The sequence below is a fragment of the Aegilops tauschii genome, chromosome 1 (genome assembly GCF_002575655.3).
Source record: "Aegilops tauschii subsp. strangulata cultivar AL8/78 chromosome 1, Aet v6.0, whole genome shotgun sequence".
Classification (NCBI taxonomy): domain Eukaryota; kingdom Viridiplantae; phylum Streptophyta; class Magnoliopsida; order Poales; family Poaceae; genus Aegilops; species Aegilops tauschii.
In genome coordinates, this window is record NC_053035.3 from 96,494,556 (window position 1) to 96,503,703 (window position 9,148).

The window sequence follows — 9,148 nt, forward strand, 5'->3', positions numbered from 1 at the left end:
ACAAGCATTCATGTTTAGAGTACTCTTGAACTTTGAGGATTGACCTAAATAGACAACGTTAAATTTGACCTTGTATGTTTGAAAACCTCATTAAATTATCCGCTTCTTTTTGAAATTTTGACACTTGAAAATCCTATAACTACAATTATTTTGGAATGGAGGAGCTAAATTAGAATCTATTTTGTACACGACTACATATAATATTATGTACAAAATCAGAGCAAAGATTGGTGCCCCCATAATTTAGGTATGATTTACAAATGCCATGATATCAAATTCAAATAATTGAATGGATTTCATGTTGAATTCGATTTTTTAAAACCACCTTAAGTTGAATTCAAATGTATGCTAGTTCATAGGTAGCTATTTATAATGTTCATTGTGTAACTTTCGTATGTATAATGTGCTTTACACACACAACATGAACTATACTCACGTTTATATTCGATTGCTAAAGCGATGCATTGTCTGGAGTTCAAAATACTAACTATGTGGATCAATTGTGTCAAATAATAACATAGCATGCTCAAATTCGATAGAATCTAGATGTCTGATGGATCAATGACCGTTCCTTACGCGAATTGCAAATATCATGATCCCATCCTAGTATTTGGATACAATTTATATCTTTAATCAATGTGTACAACAGTCTTGTACGTGTAGTTTCAGTCTCCATCGGTGGTCTCTCACACATGCTCACACACTCTCTCCCGAGGTGTCTTTCTCGCACATATGCTCTCGATATAACCCTCCCTCCCTCTTGTAACCATTTACGACTGTTTTCACTCACCTTTATCACAAGCACTCTTCCTCTCGCAAGCATACACACAGAATCCCCATCAACCCTTTCTATATACATAGACCTGCCTACATGTCTCCTATACGCACATTATCTTTGTCATGTCTCTCATGCATTGTCTCACACCTCTCTTCCTAATCGACGAGTATGATTCTAGCAGAGCATTCTGTAGGATGCCCCTTAAAGTTAGGTTGGATGAATAGTAATATCAGAGATAAAGGGGTTACCTTAGTCCGAGATCCTAGGGTTACAAATCCTAGCCGGCTTTGTCAGTGGACATAGAGTCCTTCACAATTATCCTATCTTTGTCTTGTACGACTAGTCATCCATGGGTCTCCCTAAATGCGTCACGGGCCGACCAATGTGGCGCAGGACGGAACCAAACGAAGGGCCTCACCTCGACCCACCGGACCTCACGCGGTGACACACCCTCTGCCCCCATGTCTCATTATCTTCTCACACCCACACATACCAACACAGACACCACACACACAAAATATATTCTCCTGGTGCCTCTATCCACTCCCCCCTTGCATATACACACTCAAGGGAATCTCTTGCCGTGATGTCATATTCGTCTCTCTCTCTCTAGACCACTCTCATTTCTCGTGCTATCTCTACCACGCCCCCCCTGTCGGCCCCTTGCTACCTCTTGTGCACTGCGTTGGATTTCCTTGAAGAGGAAATGATGATGCAGCAAAGTAGCATAAGTATTTCCCTCATTTTTTGAGAACCAAGGTATCAATCCAGTAGGAGGCTACGCGCGAGTCCCTCGTACCTACACAAAAAAAATAGCTCCTCGCAACCAACGCGATAAGGGGTTGCCAATCCCTTCACGGTCACTTACGAGAGTGAGATCTGATAGAGATGATAGATAATATTTTTGGTATTTTTGTGATAAAGATGCAAAGTAAAATAAAAAGCAAAGTAAAAAAGCAAAGGCAATAATAAAGTGATGGGAGATTAATATGATGGAAATAGACCTGGGGGCCATAGGTTTCACTAGTGGCTTCTCTCAAGAGCATAAGTATCTTACGGTGGGTGAATGAATTACTGTTGATCAATTGACAGAATTGAGCATAGTTATGAGAGTATCTAGGCATGATCATGTATATAGGCATCACGTCCGAGACAAGTAGACCGACTCCTGCCTGCATCTACTACTATTACTCCACTCATCGACCGCTATCCAGCATGCATCTAGAGTATTAAGTTAATGAAAACAGAGTAACACCTTAAGCAAGATGACACGATGTAGAGGGATAAATTCATGCAATATGATAAAAACCCCATCTTGTTATCCTCGATGGCAACAATACAATACGTGCCTTGCTGCCCCTACTGTCACTGGGAAAGGACACCACAAGATTGAACCCAAAGCTAAGCACATCTCCCATTGCAAGAAAAACCAATCTAGTAGGCCAAACCAAACTGATAATTCGAAGAGACTTGCAAAGATAACCAATCATACATAAAAGAATTCAGAGAAGATTCAAATATTTTTCATAGATAATCTTTATCATAAACCCACAATTCATCGGTCTCAACAAACACACCGCAAAAAGAAGATTACATCGAATAGATCTCCACGAGATAGGGGGAGAACATTGTATTGAGATCCAAAAAGAGAGAAGAAGCCATCTAGCTACTGACTATGGACCCGAAGGTCTGAGGTAAACTACTCACACTTCATCGGAGGGGCTATGATGATGTAGAAGCCCTCCGTGGTGGATGCCCCCTCCGGCGGAGCTCCAGAAGAGGCCCCAAGATGGGATCTCGTGGGTACAGAAGGTTGCGGCGGTGGAATTAGGTTTTTGGCTCCGTCTCTGATCGTTTGGGGGTACGTAGGTATATATAGGAGGAAGAAGTATGTCGGTGGAGCAACAGGGGGCCCACGAGGGTGGGGGCACGCCCTGGGGGGTGGGCGCGCCCCCTACCTCGTGGCTTCCCTGTTGGTTGCTTGACGTAGGGTCCAAGTCTCCGGGATCTTATTCGGTGAGAAAATCACGTTCCCGAAGGTTTCATTTCGTTTGGACTCCGTTTGATATTCCATTTCTTCGAAACTCTGAAATAGGAAAAAAAACAGCAATTCTGGGCTGGGCCTCCGGTTAATAGGTTAGTCCCAAAAGTAATATAAAAGTGGATAATAAAGCCCAATATTGTCCAAAACAGTAGATAATATAGCATGGAGCAGTAAAAAATTATAGATACGCTGGAGACGTATCAGGCATCCCCAAGCTTAATTCCTGCTCGTCCTCGAGTAGGTAAATGATAAAAAAGAATTTTTGATGCGGAGTGCTACTTGGCATAATTTCAATGTAATTCTTCTTAATTGTGGTATGAATATTTAGATCCGAAAGATTCAAGACAAAAGTTCATATTGACATAAAAATAATAATATTTCAAGTATACTAACAAAGCAATCATGTCTTCTCAAAATAACATGACCAAAGAAAGTTATCCCTACAAAATCATATAGTCTGGCTATGCTCTACCTTCACCATACAAAGTATTTAAATCATGCACAACCCCGATGACAAGCCAAGCAATTGTTTCATACTTTTGACATTCTCAAAACTTTTTCAATCTTCACGCAATACATGAGCGTGAGCCATGGATATAGCACTATACGTGGAATAGAATGGTGGTTGTGGAGAAGACAAAAAGGGAGAAGATAGTCTCACATCAACTAGGCATATCAACGGGCTATGGAGATGCCCATCGATAGATATCAATGTGAGTGAGTAGGGATTGCCATGCAACGGATGCACTAGAGCTATAAGTATATGAAAGCTCAACAAAAGAAACTAAGTGGGTGTGCATCCAACTCGCTTGCTCACGAAGACCTAGGGCATTTTGAGGAAGCCCATCATTGGAATATACAAGCCAAGTTCTATAATGAAAAATTCCCACTAGTATATGAAAGTGACAAAATGAGAGACTCTCTATCATGAAGATCATGGTGCTACTTTGAAGCACAAGTGTGGTAAAAGGATAGTAACATTGTCCCTTCTCTCTTTTTCTCTCATTTTTTATTTGGGCCTTTTCTCTTTTTTTATGGCCTCTTTTTTTTCGTCCGGAGTCTCATCCCGACTTGTGGGGGAATCATAGTCTCCATCATCATTTTCCTCACTTGGGACAATGTCCTAAAAATGATGATCATCACACTTATATTTTCTTACAACTCAACAATTACAACTCGATACTTAGAACAATATATGACTCTATATGAATGCCTCCGGCGGTGTACTGGGATATGCAATGAATCAAGAGTGACATGTATGAAAAAATTATGAATGGTGGCTTTGCCACAAATACAATGTCAACTACATGATCATGCTAAGAATATGAAAATGATGGAGCGTGTCATAATAAACGGAACGGTGGAAAGTTGCATGGCAATATATCTCGGAATGGCTATGGAAATGCCATGATAGGTAGGTATGGTGGCTGTTTTGAGGAAGGTATATGGTGGAAGGAAGAAAAGTGCGTATAATCCATGGACTCAACATTAGTCATTAAGAACTCATATATTTATTGCAAAAATCTACAAGTTATCAAAGCAAAGTATTACGCACATGCTCCTAGGGGGATATATTGGTAGGAAAAGACCATCGCTCGTCCCCGACCGCCACTCATAAGGAATACAATCAATAAATAAATTATGCTCCGACTTCATCACATAACGGTTCACCATACGTGCATGCTACGGGAATCACAAGCTTTAACACAAGTATTTCTCAAATTCACAACTACTCAACTAGCATGACTCTAATATCACCATCTTCATATCTCAAAACAATTATCAAGCATCAAACTTTTCTTAGTATTCAATGCACTCAAAAGAAAGTTTTACAAATCTTGAATACCAAGCAAATTAGAATTATTTTTCAGCAAATTACCATGCTATTTAAGACTCTCAAAATAATCTAAGTGAAGCATGAGAGATCAATAGTTTCTATAAAAAAATCCACCACCGTGCTCTAAAAGATATAAGTGAAGCACTAGAGCAAAACTATATAACTCAAAAGATATAAGTGAAGCACATAGAGTATTCTAACAAATTCCAAAACATGTATGGCTCTTCTCAAAAGGTGTGTACAGCAAGGATGATTGTGGTGAACTAAAAATCAAAGACTCAAATCATACAACACGCTCCAAGCAAAACACATATCAGGTGGTGAATAAAAATATAGCTCCAAGTAAAGTTACCGATGGAAGTAGACGAAAGAGGGGATGCCTTCCGGGGCATCCCCAAGCTTTGACTTTTTGGTGTCCTTAGATTATCTTGGGGGTGCCATGGGCATCCCCAAGCTTTGGCTCTTGCCACTCCTTGTTCCATAATCCATCAAAAGATTTCACCCAAAACTTGAAAACTTTACAACACAAAACTCAACAGAAATCTCATGAGCTCCGTTAGCGAAAGAAAACAAAAGACCACTTCAAGGTACTGTAATGAACTCATTCTTTATTTATATTGGTGTTAAAACTACTGTATTCCAACTTCTCTATGGTTTATAAACTATTTTACTAGCCATAGATTCATCAAAATAAGCAAACAACATACGAAAAACAGAATCTGTCAAAAACAGAACAGTCTGTAGTAATCTGTAACTAACGCAAACTTATGGAACTCAAAAAAATCAGCCAAAATAGGGCGACCTAGGTAATTTGTTTATTGATCAGAAGCAATTGGAATCACTATTTTATCACGTTCTGGTGAATTTTAACAATTTTTTTCGTGAACAGAAAGTTTCTGGAAATGACAGCAAGATCAAATAACTATCATCCAAGAAGATCCTATAGGTTTAACTTGGCACAAACACTAATTAATACATAAAAACACATCTAACCAGAGGCTAGATCAAAGATTTATTCCCTAACAGAAGCAAAAGCAGAAAAAAACTAAAAATAAAATTGGGTTGCCTCCCAACAAGCGCTATCGTTTAACGCCCCTAGCTAGGCATAAAAGCGAGGATAGATCTAGGTATTGCCATCTTTGATAGGCAATCCATAAGTGGCTCTCATGATAGATTCATATGGTAATTTTATTTTCTTCCTAGGGAAGTGTTACATGCCTTTCCTTAACAGAAATTGGAATCTAATATTCCCTTCTTTCATATCAATAATTGCACCAATCGTTCTAAGGAAAGGTCTACCAAGAATAATAGGACATGAAGGATTGCAATCTATATCAAGAATGATAAAATCTACAGGCACATAATTCCTATTTGCAACAATAAGAACATCATTAATTCTTCCCATAGGTTTCTTAATAGTGGAATCCGCAAGGTGCAAGTTTAGAGAGCAACCATCAAAATCACGGAAATCTAGCAAATCGCACAAAGTTTTGGGAATAGTGGAAACACTAGCACCCAAATCACATAAAGCATAGAATTCATGATCCTTAATCTTAATTTTAATAGTTGGTTCCCACTCATCATAAAGTTTTCTAGGGATAGAAACTTCCAACTCAAGTTTTTCTTCATAAGATTGCACCAAGGCATCAACGATATGTTTAGTAAACGCTTTATTTTGACTATAAGCATGAGGAGAATTTAGCACGGATTGCAACAAGGAAATACAATCAATTAAAGAGCAACTTTCATAATTAAATTCCTTGAAATCCAAAATAGTGGGTTTAGCAACTTCTAGGGTTTTGATTTCTTCAATCCCACTTTTATCAAATTTAGCATCATAATCTAAAAACTCCGAATTTTTGGAACGCCTTCTAGGTAAAGGTGGATCATATTCAGTCTCATCATTATCAAGATTCATATTACAAAACAAGGATTTAATAGGGGACACATCAATAACTTTTAGATCTTCATCTTGATTTTCATAGGAATTGGAAGAACACGCTTTAATAAAGGCATCTTTCGTAGCACGCATCCTAGCGGTTCTTTCTTTGCACTCATCAATGGAAATTCTCATGGCTTTGAGAGACTCATTGATATAATGCTTAGGAGGAATATATCTAAGCTTTAAAGAATCAACATCAAGAGAAATTCTATCAACATTCCTAGCCAATTCATCAACTTTAAGCAATTTCTCTTCAAGCAAAGCATTACAATTCTTTTGCAAATTCATAAACTCTTTAACACTAGTCTCAAATTCAGAGGGCATCTTGTTAAAATTTCCATAAGAGTTGTTGTAGGAGTTTCCATAATTATTAGAAGGATTACTAGGATAAGGCCTAGGATTAAAGTTCCCTCTATACGCGTTGTTACCAAAATTATTCCTACCAACAAAATTCACATCCATAGATTCATTATTATTCTCAATCAAAGTAGACAAAGGCATATCATTAGGATCAGAATAAACACTCTTAGTAGCAAATAATTTCATAAGTGCATCCATCTTTCCACTCAAAACATTAATTTCTTCTATCGCATGCACTTTTTTATTAGTAGATCTTTCAGTGTGCCATTGAGAATAATTAACCATAATATTATCTAGGAGTTTAGTAGCATCTCCTAAAGTGATTTCCATAAAAGTGCCTCCCACGGCCGAATCCAAAAGATTTCTAGAAGAAAAATTCAATCCGGCATAAATTTTTTGTATAATCATCCACAAATTCAAACCATGAGTAGGGCAATTACGTATCATTAATTTCATTCTCTCCCAAGCTTGTCCAACATGTTCATGATCAAGTTGCTTAAAATTCATAATATCGTTTCTAAGAGAGATGATCTTAGCGGGTGGAAAATACTTAGAGATAAAAGCGTCTTTGCACTTGTTCCAAGAATCAATACTATTTTTAGGCAAAGACAAAAACCAAGCTTTAGCACGATCTCTAAGCGAAAAAGGAAATAGCTTCAATTTAAAAATATCATCATCAACATCTTTCTTCTTTTGCATATCACACAAATCAACGAAGCTATTTAGATGAGTAGCGGCATCTTCACTAGGAAGGTCGGCAATTGATCTTTCATAACAAGATTCAACAAAGCAGTATTGATTTCACAAGATTCAGTATTGGTAAGAGGAGCAATCGGAGTGCTAAGGAAATCATTATTGTTGGTATTTGTAAAGTCACATAATTTGGTATTATCTTGAGTCATTGTGACAAACAAGCAATCCAACACACGAGCAAACAAAAAGGCAAACGGAAAAGAGAGGGCGAATAAAACAGCAAGGGTGAAGTGGGGGAGAGGAAAACGAGAGGCAAAGGCAAAAAAAAGTAATGCGGTAGATAAGGGATTGTGATGGGTACTTGCTATGTTGACTTTTGTGTAGACTCCCCGGCAACGGCGCCAGAAATTCTTCTTGCTACCTCTTGAGCACTGCATTGGATTTCCTTGAAGAGGAAATGATGATGCAGCAAAGTAGCGTAAGTATTTCCCTCAGTTTTTGAGAACCAAGGTATCAATCCAGTAGGAGGCTACGCGCGAGTCCCTCGTACCTACACAAAACAAATAGCTCCTCACAACCAACACGATAAGGGGTTCTCAATCCCTTCACGGTCACTTACGAGAGTGAGATCCGTTAGAGATGATAGATAATATTTTTGGTATTTTTGTGATAAAGATGCAAAGTAAAATAATTAGCAAAGTAAAAAGCAAAGGCAATAATAATGTGATGGGAGATTAATATGATGGAAATAGACCCGGGGGCCATAGGTTTCACTAGTGGCTTCTCTCAAGAGCATAAGTATTTTACGGTGGGTGAACGAATTACTGTTGAGCAATTGACAGAATTGAGCATAGTTATGAGAGTATCTAGGCATGATCATGTATATAGGCATCACGTCCGAGACAAGTAGACCGACTCCTGCCTGCATCTACTACTATTACTCCACTCATCGACCGCTATCCAGCATGCATCTAGAGTATTAAGTTAATGATAACAGAGTAACGCCTTCAGCAAGATGACATGATGTAGAGGGATAAATTCATGCAATATGATACAAAACCCCATCTTGTTATCCTCGATGGCAACAATACAATACGTGCCTTGCTGCCCCTACTGTCACTGGGAAAGGACACCGCAAGATTGAACCCAAAGCTAAGCACTTCTCCCATTGCAAGAAAAACCAATCTAGTAGGCCAAACCAAACTGATAATTCGAAGAGACTTGCAAAGATAACCAATCATACATAAAAGAATTCAGAGAAGATTCAAATATTGTTCATAGATAATCTTGATCATAAACCCACAATTCATCGGTCTCAACAAACACACCGCAAAAACAAGATTACATCGAATAGATCTCCACGAGAGAGGGGGAGAACATTGTATTGAGATCCAAAAAGAGAGAAGAAGCCATCTAGCTACTAACTATGGACCCGAAGGTTTGAGGTAAACTACTCACACTTCATCGGAGGGGCTATGATGATGTAGAAGCCCT